Source organism: Heterocephalus glaber, unplaced genomic scaffold (genome assembly GCF_053883595.1).
Source record: "Heterocephalus glaber isolate CG9 unplaced genomic scaffold, H.glaber_assembly_v1.0 deba00001509, whole genome shotgun sequence".
In the NCBI taxonomy this organism is placed as follows: domain Eukaryota; kingdom Metazoa; phylum Chordata; class Mammalia; order Rodentia; family Bathyergidae; genus Heterocephalus; species Heterocephalus glaber.
In genome coordinates, this window is record NW_028258325.1 from 34,270,481 (window position 1) to 34,282,531 (window position 12,051).

At 40.8% G+C, this 12,051-nt stretch overlaps 1 protein-coding gene across 16 annotated transcripts in view; it reads left to right on the forward strand.

Moving 5' to 3' along the window:
- Limch1 (LIM and calponin homology domains 1) overlaps nt 1-12,051 on the forward strand; it is a 329,430-nt gene that overhangs the window by 224,324 nt on the left and 93,055 nt on the right. The window lies entirely within an intron of this gene.

Sequence of the window (12,051 nt, forward strand, 5' to 3'; positions counted from 1 at the left end):
TTCAATTTGGAATTGTGCCTGAAAAAGCTTTTCCAAACAGAATTAATTAAATAGCTTATGGTTCATTCTGTGGCATCAGGATTGTTAACTTTAGGGAACCGAGGAAGCCTAATATATAGACTTCCAAAAGAATATCTTTAAAACAAAACTAAATTTGATTGGCTATGTTTAATATGTTAAAAATGGTAGGGGTAATTCAGCCTTCTGGTCTATAAGAATTTAGAAAAAGAACACTTCTGATCCACTTTTGTGAATGCAGCCAGTACTCCCTGTGCCCTGTGTCTCTTCCTAAGAAATCACATTCTCCTTCTCTTGGGAACTATCCCTCTTCTACTGCTCATCAACAGGATTCATGGTCTCTTTGACCATATCCCATTAGCTACCGTGAGAGGAACCTGGACACTAAGCAAGCCAAAATGGATCTTCTCATGGGATTGTCTCTCAGATGCAAGTGCGAAGGAGAGTTGGGCTTCCCAGAGTTTCATGCATGAAGCTTGGGAACTAAGGGACCCATGTGGAAGAAGTATGTGTGCAGTGAGAGCCAGTAAGCTAACATGCAGCGTGAGCAGACAGGAGATGAGACCACTCCAGGTCCCACATTCACAAGACTTGGATTCCAGCTTCTTCAGAGTTATCTGAATCCCTTATTTTCTTTCTCAGTTTCTCTCACTTGCAAATAAGAGTCCCAGCTCTTATAACTCTTTCCGGGCCAAGGCACTTAACACACTGCCTTTCACATAGTAAATATGTAATAATAGCCCTGGATAAATGTTTAGAATTAAACAAAATTAATATAATCTTTGGCTCTTTCATATCAACCCAGATTCGCATTTTACTCTTGTTAAAAAATATTAACAGATTACTTCAAAATGCCTTAGAAGATCCAACTTTATCTTTTTCTTTAAAAATGTTTTTTTGATGCAGAACTTGGGGTGAGTGAGGTGAAGGGATATAATTCTTGGGGTGTAGTGACCTCTGTGAGGGAGAAAGTGAAGCCAAAGAGATTAAAGAAAGGAGAGGAGGTTTGTGCAAACTTTTCCAGGGACCAGCGATGCCTAGAAGGGCTACCAAATACATTTGTCTAATGGGTCCACTGAGGCAGGAGCTCAACAATCTAGCAACCATACTATTATTTCCGGTAGCCTTGGAAGCCGTTTGTTAGGGATTAGGGGTAGTCAATAAATAATACTCCTCTCTTCACCTTTTAGCTGAGATATAAACATGAGAGTCAGATAGGAATTGAAATATTAGCTGTACTTCTTATGAAACAAATTATAGCAAAGAGTTTAGGGTTGTGGCCAAGTGGTTTTGCTAATCCTGAATTAAATGCATCTGTCCATTCCTGGCACAGATGGACAACCGCAGGCCTCCCCCACAGAGAGAGGCCCTTACATGGCAGAGACAGACAAGACACATGTGTGCCGCAGACAGATTGTCTTCCATGGAGAGGAAACCTAGAACTGGCTGAGCTGAGTGTGTCCCATTCTAGGAGAGGTGGGTGATGGGCCAGGAACATTATTCTAGTTGATGTCCCTCCACATAGACATGTAACTGAATGCACTTCAAGTGGAGCCAGTAAGTGTCGGGGTTAACCAGCAAGCCTAACTGTTCCACCTGTGGGGTTTCTTTTCCCTACTCACTATTCCCTAATAGAATGACAAAGAGGGGAGAATGTTGAAGACAGTTAGAGAAGCAGTTGAACAATCACACTGATTAGGAGTGGGTTGTGAGGAAATAAGGCAACAGGGAAGAGGGCAATGGATAGAGAGGAAAGAGAGAAATCTAGAGTGCAGGTGCTGTGGGAAAGAAGGAATGAGAAACCTGGAAGGGGAGGGCCTGAGGTCAAAGAGTAGGGTATAGGAGTTCAAGGTCCCTTGGGCAGGTCAGAGTGATGGTGATTGTCTGGAAGCAGAGTGTGCAAGCAGAAATTAGTGGAATTGATAGCTGGATATGGTAGTGCATACCTATAATCCCAGCACTAGGGAGGCTGAGGCAGGAGGATCACTGTGAGTTTGAGGCCAGCCTGAACTATGTAGTGAGACCCTATCTCAAAAAAAGAACTGAAGAAGTCCAAGATCTGTAAAGCCAGGTTGTCCCTGCAGCATTTAAAGACACCTAGAAGGTTGACTGTGTTGAATGGTGACTCTGGTACCTGAGTTCTCTGTTAGTGTGGCAAAAGTAATGAGCAGTCGGAGGTCCTTGTGGTGAAGAACTGACGGCTCAGACCTCAAAGGGAGTGGGGATAGCTCATGGGTAGTGGAGTGGCCAATAGCCTCCATGTCTGAAAGGGCGAAGGGAGCCCTGGGAGAGCTGTTTCTTTTTTCTTGCAGCTTTCCTGAAAGAAGCAGTCAGCCAACCTTCCTTGGACCCACCATACATCATCATCTCTTCTCTGCTAAACATCCAGAAAGTATCTGTATGTTTGCTCTATTGCTTTTTTTTTTTTTTTTTTTTTTTTTGCGGTACCAGGGATTGAACTCAGGACCTTGGGCTTGCCAGGCAGGTGTGGCACCACTGAGCTAAATCCCAGCCCCTGCTCTATTGATTTTTATATTGACTTCTTGACTTCCAGAAATCTGCTTTTTATCCCATTTTCCCCTAAAAGTTAATAGTGAATGTCCTTCAAGTCAAAAAATCTGTTCATTGATGACTTAACAGTTTTCATCCTAAAACAGAAATAATATCATTATGATAACCATTTATTGGATTGTTGATGTATGACAAACATTTCTGTTCTAGACACTTTACATGTGTGTTCTTACTTAACTCCGCGCAATAGCCCTATGATGAGCATCCTCATTTCTATATTAATTCCACACATTTTTATTGAGTGCTTACTAATTACACACCAGATGTTGTTCTAGATAATATCTAGGTGAGAATGGGCAGCAGTTCCAAGGCCCTGGCTGGGGCCTACCTGGTGTGTTTGAGGACCATTGAGGATTTGTGCCTGGCTAAGGTGGCATACAAAGGAAAACTATGATCATAGAGGGAGGGTGCAAGAGATCCTTTAGGACTTGGGAGGCCATTGTAAGGACTTGGGCTTTTAGAAGACAAAACTGAAGCCGGGAGAGTTGACATCTTCCCCGGGGTTATTTGACCAGTAAGTGATAGAACTGCATCTTCAAAAGGAGGCCCCAGAAGTCGATGCCAGACACATAGTGCTCCCTGACACAGTGCTCTCAACTGGCCTCCCCTGGCACTGGCTTCCCTGGTCCTCCTTCTGCTCACTTTTGCTTCTCCGCAGGCACAAGGGACTTGTCCTCTTCTGGCTATCCTTTATTTTGCTTACTGATCATTTTGAGACAAGATCTCTCTATGTTGCCCAGGCTAGCCCTGAATCTTGGGTTCAAGTGATCCTCCAGCCTCAGCCTCCCAAGTAGCTGGACTACAGGTGCACACCCCATCCTCACCATCCTTTAAATGTCAGCATTCTGGATACTTCTGTTGAAATCCCTCTTGTTGTCTGAGTTCTCCCAGAAAATAATCCTACTTACCCTCTACTTCTCATGTGTGTATATGCTGTGCTCCCAAGCATAGTTCATTCTGCAGGGACCTCACTTCTCCACTTCAGAGCCAAAAATTAGTTCCCAGTGAGGTATGGCCCTCTGTGAAGAGTGTTCCAAATTTAAGTTAGTTTCTTTTCTCAGAACTTTATTCTTGTTGTTGTTTTTTTTAATCTCAATGGCTGAAAGCCTTAGTATTGCCTAAAATCCTATCCATCCCCTCATCATCAATTCTATAATTCACTCAATTGCCAAGCCAAAGAGAGGTGCCTCCATCCTGCCATCTTTTCTGCTCTTATTCCTTCTGGGCTGTCTCCCCGAGATCTTGAAATAGCTTTCCCCACTCAGTGAATATCTCCTGCTGAACCTAACATACCCTCCTAAGTCTGAGGTCAGATCCCAGGACTCATGCCTTCCACGTGAACTGGCCTAGTTTCTCCACTGCCAGAAGAGCCATCTAGATCATTACCAGGGACTATGGCTCTCCTCAATTTTACCTTTCCTAGCTTTCTTCTCCTCTACCCTTGCATTCTGTCTTCTGTAATCCACCATGCTTTTGCTCATTTCCCATACATAAATTTTTTTTTTTTTTTTTGCTTTTAAACAGCCACCGAGCTGCCACATTCTGGGTCAAACCACCCTAGAATCCCCCCAGGCAAAATGAGTTGCTCTTTCCTCTTAGTAGAAGACCTGGTATCCTCATTAACTGCTCCTGGAAAATAAAACTACATTGACAGTCTGGAGAGCTCTCATTGTTGTTGGACATCAGCCAATTCCCAGAGTTTGTCTGGAACCCATACAGGCTGGGGCAGTCACTGTGAACACACAGCAGGGCCAGGAAATCCCCAAGTTCTATTAATGATGGGTTAAGTTCCTGGAGATATTTTAGTAATATATTCCTTAAGTTCTAAATTTCTGAATTGCATTTCTGTTAAAGGAAGTTTGTTTCTAATGCATAAAGTCTAAAAAAAAAACACTATGCTTTTAAAAAGTCTCATAGGTAGAATAGAAAAGTAATATTTATGTTAATTATTGACTTTTGTAAGAAAATCTGGGTCTTCTCTGATATCCTTGCAAATCTTTCTGAGATATGCTAATCCTTGTTAAGGTTTTTACAGCAACAAATGTTTATCATTAAAATGGTATATTTAGCAAAGGTAATCTCAGTTTACATGTTGATATTTTCTAACTAATCTTTTCAGTTATAGAAACTGACATTTATATGGATGCTTTATATATGCATATTGCATTTTAAATACCTGGCAGTAGAGGCGTATGGATTCATTTGAAACCCAAATGTGTGTTAGCTTCATTTTCTATGAACTCTAAATCTACCACCATGTTGATCTTTCCCTACTGGTGTAAAAGAAAGCCAAGGCGAGTGGGCACACAAGAGACCTTGTTTTTCCCTGCCTGTTTTCCGCAGAGAACTGCCAAGGACTGGGTGCCTGCCTCAGAACGAGAGAGTTGGTTGCTTTCTGCAGTGGATCAGGGAGAGAGAAAACTTCCCAGATGGAAACAACATCTGGAAAAGGGAAACCAAGCAGATCCTTGCTTGCCTCCTGAAAGAAAGAGAGAGAGAAAGACCTAGACAGGGCAGTGATGAGTTTCAGGGGCTTCTATGATATGCATTGCTGGCCCACCTTCCCCCTACTTCTGTCCCTCTCTCCCAAAGTGCTACCATAGGCGAAGGAAGCTTCTTCCATGGCCAAAAGCTGCTGGAAACCTTGATCCAACTGCAGCTACAATTAGACGCACACTGGATATTTCAGAATGCATCTTCTCACTGACAAGTTCTCCTCCTTCTGTAATGAGCACACCTTAATGTGCACTTTGGATTAAGTAGGTTTTTCTGGACTGAACTTGGAACTACCATGCAAGGATTTATTTCTTTGTAATAGTTACAAACAATAATTTATAAGCAGCTACCTGGTATATGAGCTTTTGATATATTATCCTGCTCCTAAGTTTGAGACTGCCTCTATAAATGTGGCAAACTGTGATTTAAAACACCTAAGTAACAATAGTAGTAACTATTTTAAAAATATCATCTCCTCTGTAACTAGCAGTGTCTGTTCGCACAGTGTGTCTGCTTTTCATAGATTTGATAGATAAACTGCTCTTCATTTCATCTTCTTGACCTGAGTGGACAAGAATGTGATAATAATACCTTCTGTATATAGTAGTCCCCCTTTATCTGCAGAAAATGCATTCACAGGCCCCCCAGTGTATGCCTTCCTTAAACCTGGAAAAGTACGGACCCTTTTTTACTTTGTTTTTTGTACATACAAACCTGTGATAAAGTTTAATTTATAAATTAAGTATATTAGGAGATTAATAATAATAATTATAGCAAAATAGAGCAATTGTAACAATATACTGTAATAAAATTGCCAGCATCACCATTCTTGTGCTTTGGGACCATTATTAAGTACTATAAGAGTTACTTGAACACATGCACTTGATACCCCGACTGATAACTGAGATGGCTAAGAAGTGGTAGGTAGTGTATATAGCATGGATACACTGGACAAAGGAAAGATCCACATTCTGAGCAGGATGGTATGACATGACATGACAACTTATCACACTACTCAGAATAGTGTGTAATTTAAAACTCACAAGCTTTTTATTTCTGAAAATTTCCACTAAATATTTTCACACTATGGTTGACCATGGTTAAAACTTCGAAAAGCAAACACACAGTTGAGGGTACAACACCATGAGCTGTGTTCTTAATGTGTGTTTTCTATAATTCTGATATCTCTACAAGGCTGATAGCATCTTCCACCATATAGATTAGAAATATGAAGATCAGAAAGTTTAGAAAGTGTGCCTAAGGATATGTAGCTAATAAGATGAGGCTGAGATCCAAAGTCCTTCTGACTCCAAAGCTGTTATGCTATATCCCTTGGTATGTTTGTTCTCTAATTTCTATTGTTTAATTTGATATCAGACCTCTTGTTTATGTGTTTCTTGAACAAATCTAGGTATTTGGTGGATTATGAAGACTAAGGAATTTTGTTTTATTCATTATTCTAAGTACCTACAGGAATATCTAGCACACTGCATCGAACTTATTTAAATATTCAGTAAGCATGTACTACATGCCAGGGACTTACTACATGGTAGAAACCTCTTTGAGACTTTCTTTGTCTTGCTTTGGGAGTGGAAGGGAAGGGAGCAAGGTACAAAGAACTTGGGAACAAAAGGCCTCAGGAGGGTGGTGAGCTCAGGTCTCCACCATGACCCCTGGGGAACTTTCTCATGTGCAGGGCAGGCACACAAATTAATGAAATGGAGAACAACTGGGCTCTGAACAAGGAGGATTTAATGCATGGTAGTTAGGCAAACAGTGGTTTAAATCCATCTATTAATATTAGCCTGGTGCAAAATGGACTCAGGGACTTTATGTTACATCCGGTGTTGAATTGAGACTCATGTTACAGTACTTTCCTGTTAGACAGAAAGGGTAACTTTCCATCAATTGCACCTGAGCACAGACTTCACTGCTTTCAGGTGACAGTGATTTTTCCTTGAATTTTGTTGAATCAATTATGCCAGTGAAGTTCCAATACTATCTAGTTGTATCTGTGTTTATAAAGTTAAGAAGTTTTTCCTACACAATTTCTGGAAGATTTTCAAATGCACAGAAGAGTTGTGAAAATGTCATAGCAAATAATTGTACACACTTCACCTGTGGCCCAGATCTAGCCCCATGCCTGCTTTGGTAAGAAAATATACTAGAATACAGACACATGTATTTGTTTGCATAGGTTCTGGTTACAAAAACAGGGTTGAATTATTTTGACAGGGACTACTATGTGGCCCACAAATATTTACTAGCTGACACTTCACAGAAAATGTTTACTGATGGTGATCTGGATTCACCAATTGTTAATATTTTGCCATATTTCCTTTTTTCCCCTCTTTCTCCATAGAAAAAAATAGTCTATCTCTTCCCCTCCTTGCTTACCTCCTTCCTCCCTAACCATTATCTGTGAAGATACACACACATACACACACACACGCACACACAGGCACACACATTTTACCTGAGCTGGTTGAAAGTTATGTTTACAGACATTATAGACTCACTCCTAAATAATTTATGCTTATAAATAAAAGCATCCTCTCCTATAGCTGCATTATCATCATCACACCTAAGAAAATTAACATTCATTCGATATTATTCAGTATACAGCCCATACTTAAATTTGACTTTTAGCTTTACTTCTTTTTAGACCTAAGTTCCAGTGAAGGGCTGCACATTGCATTTCTTCAGCATGGCTTATTAATCACCATGTTTTTACATGGCATTGGCTCTTTTGAAAAGTGTTTTGAAAACTTCTCATAGACATTACTAAGTGTTAATAGGTGTTTGAACTCTGGACTAGTAAGAGCTAAATGTAAGTCATTGTACTAAATCAGTGTCTCCCACTTCTTTTCCCTTGGGATTGAGACACTATTAGACTATTTGGCTTCTGAATTTAAAACATTAAAATGTGGGTTTTGCTTGAAATTGCAAATGTGGAGAAAATCCCAGTGTGAAGAGCAAGGCAGATGAGAATTTTGTGTAATTAAAGGCACAGTCCTCGCCTGCTCCAGTGGCCATCCTTGTTAGCTCTTGGCTGTGTGGCTCTTCCTTCTGTCTCTTCTCCTGCCTGAGGCTTGGCTCCCCTCCAGCAGCATTAGGTTGCAGCAAGGAGCTGGAAACAGACCTGCAGTTATTTAATCCTTCCAGTGTGTTTGGAGGCTGTGTGCTGACTGGTGGTGGGGTGCCAGAGAGGTGTGTGCCTCTGGGAATGCTCATAGGAAGAGCACCTCCTTGCTTTTCCTAAAAAACTGGGGAGCCACAGTCATACACCTACTGTGGACAGGGGTCACACATCTTGTCCTTTATTGTGTCTTCCCATGATTCCCAGAGAGCAAAAACATACATCGTTTTACTTTCCTCTGGGCAAGAGGCGGTCAGAGATTTTGGGCCAATCCAGGAAACTCCTGTGCCCTCCTAAAGGTTCACTTCAGCATCTGTATGAGTCACTGTTTTGGTTTGGGGTTGCCTTGTTCAGTAGTTAAAGGATTTGTTTACTATTCCTGAAATGGGGAACTACCAATGAGGGGTGCACCCTTTTATGAATATGTTATCCTCAGGATTGTTCAAGGGTGAGAACTAGAAGTACCTTTGAGAGTCTCAGAGCCAAATACTCAAAGAGGATCTCGTGTGTGCGTGTGTGTGTGTGTGTGTGTGTACCTGTGTGTAGCTGTACGCGTGTGTGGGCATAGTTGGATGCTTGAGGGAGGCAGGCACAAAGGAGAAAATCAGAGCAAATGAAAAAAGTCAAGAAAAAGAGAAAGACTTCAAACTAAAATTTCAGGAAGACAGAATAAGATAAGGCACCAGAAAAACTGGAGAGAAGAGAGGAGAAATTGCCACTTTTTGGATTTCAATTTTTCACATACAGAGAAATCTTGTTTCCACTTGTGTTGAGTTGAGGACAGACTTAGGAGCTGGGTGACTGGGTGGGGTATGTAATTTCTCTGGGCCTCAACTACTCATCTGTAAAATAGAGACCACAATAATATCTGCAACCAGGGCTGGGGATTTAGCTCAGTGGTGCCACCGCCTGCCTTACAAGCACAAGGTCCTGAGTTTGATTCTCAGTACCCCCAAAAAACATCATACCTGCAACCTGGATTGTTTTGAGAATGAAAGAGATAACTCACATACACTCATAGCACAACCTGGTGTATGGTAAATGCTCAATGAATGTAAGGTACATTTAGTCAATATTATAAAATGTTTCACATCATTCTGAAAAAGTCTGATTGCTAAAACCTTCATTGATCTTGCACGTACTTTCTTGATTTAAAATAGTCAATAACTTAAAAAAACAAAGGCTTTTTTCCCATATTAACGAAGTATTTTCCCAGTTTTCAATAATACTTTCTTGTAGCAATTTTTATATCAATACATGCTTATAAATATACTACTAATAATGTTTGGTGCTTTTATTTCTTTTTTCTCCTCATTTTTCTGTCCAATAAGTTACATGTAAACATCATCATGTGCCCCTCATCTTCTGACTGCTTCTCCCACTGCAATAAGAACAGCCAAATTCCAGAGAGAACGTGTTTTGGTTCTGCTGTTGCTGGACAGTGGTGTGCAATTTGGAGGTCTGGGAACTGAGCAAAGACAAGTTTTCTGGAAGCAAGTATATTGACATACCAAGTTCACTGACAAATGGAGATGTTTTGTGAGGGAAAAAGGATTGAAAAGGAATTGAAAATTACTTATTTCACATATGGTAACAAAAGTATTGGTACAAAATGCTTTATATGCTATATTTAAATTAACTAACAAGACAATCAAGTAGAAAAACCTGGGTCATTTAAAAAGACTCAATAGGTCCAAGGTCCCAGTGATGAATGTAACTGTATTGTATACCTAAAATGTACCAATAAACTTAATGGAAAAAAATAAAAAGGGCTCAATATATTTTCTAGCCTCCCTATTTTTTTTTCTTCTCTTGCTTTCCCTTTCTTTTCTCGTAAGACTAAGTTAACCAATAAAAAATATATTGCTAAGAAAGCAGAAAACTGTAAATTCAGGGAATGGGTGGGAACTCCTGAATTTGATCATTTAAAAATGTGGAAAATAAGGAAGAGACAGGCAAAGGTATGGTCAACTTCAGATATGGTGTGAACAGCTCACAGGTCAGCTGACAAGAGGTCCCATGGATGGTGATAGGGCTGTGGATGGTGACATGTCTTACCTGCTAAAAAAGCCCAGGGGCTCACACAAGAAAGAAAACATGCCGAGACAGAGGTATCTTGGTTGGGAAAAGTGGGATTGTAGTGTCTCCTGACTGGTTGCCTGTCTCCTGTCTTGCCCCTCTTAAGTTCTTCATATTGCCTCCTCCTCCTCCTAGCTCTGCTCCCCAACAATCTCCATCCACCACAGATCTGGCCTTCATGTCTCGGATGCAGACTACCCCTCACGCCTGGCTCCCTGCAGCCTGCCTTCCATGTCTTCAAAGCCCTTTGTGGTCATGCTACCTCCATAGCCTCCACATCTTTGGGTGCTGACCTCAGATTTCTTGCTTGGGCCCCTTGTACATGCCATGTTGTTTTGCCACCTCCACCCTTTGCTGCCTGTATAACCTTGGACAATGCACTTAATTGTTTTTGGCCTCAGATTACTCATCTGTAGAATGAGGATAAGAAAGAATCATACCACCCTCATAAGACTCTGCAGCAATTAAATGAGTTAATACATGCACAGCTCTTGGAAGAATGCCTGACACACAATATGGGCTTCAGACAGGTTAGAAACTTACTGCTCTTGTCCTTAATCATTTTCCCGAGCCTGGTTTTATTAATTTTTATTATTTCATTAAAATTTGTGAGAAACCTAATAACTTAACACTTTATTATCTCACATTTTCTGTAGGTCAGAAGCCTGGATATGGCATAACTGGGTTCTTTGCTCAAAGTCTCACAAGGCTGAAATCAAGGTGTTGAGGGGAGCTGAGAGCCTGAGCATCTTCCAAGCCTTTCCTAAGCTCATATGGTAGTTAACAGAATTCATCTCTTTGCAGCTATAGAACTCATGACCAGCGGGTACTCTGACTTCATTTTCTCCCTTCGTTAGCTCAGGCCCAATCAGCTCATCTTTCTTTTCATTAACTCAGAGCCATCTGATTAGGGATATAACCACAGAGTGATCCCCAATCATGTGCACAGGTTTTACTCATAGGCAAGGGGAGGTCCTGCAGGACTTGTAAATCATGGAGCAGAGTTCTTGAGGGTTTTGGAAACCTGCCTACACAATGGGGAGTTGGAAATACTACCTTTTCTGGTCTTTTTGCTGAACTGCAGTTGGGTGAATATTTGATTCAGTAATCATCACCTTCATTCCACATGTGTGTAGCATCTTTCTACGGTAGCTGATGGGTTCTTGCTGATGTGGCTCCTGCAGCTGCCATTCCCTGTCCTGTAGTTTTCACTAACTGGTGAATCAGCTGGCACCTTCAAAGTCTTTTAGGAAGAGAACAGTTAGAGACTTGTAACTGATAAACCTGTTGGCTGATACCCTGGAGCTCCAGGGTGCCCTACATCTTCAGCCTTTTTGAGAACCATTCATTCATTCTTGACGACTCACAACAGAGGAAGACAGAACCTTCTTTAATTGTCAGTCCAATTCCAATCCTGCCTGTCACTCTACTAGCTCAAAGTATATTTTTATCTACTAGGGAAATTTTCCTTTTGAGGGGAGACTGCACTATTTTCAAAAACTTTCCTTGCTCTTCTTTATCCCACTCCCAAGTAAGTCTAAGTTTTTGTTTTTTGTTTTGCTTTTAATTCAATTTATAGTTCACAAAGGTATTATCAGTCAAGACCCATAAAGAATGCATAAGGATATAATTTAAGAAAAACCTGACGAAGATGAGAAAACCATTTGGGTACTAAAAGCTGTTACTATTATTTCATTAATACCAATTTGAATTTGGTTCTACGAAATAAGATATGGACAAAGAATTTT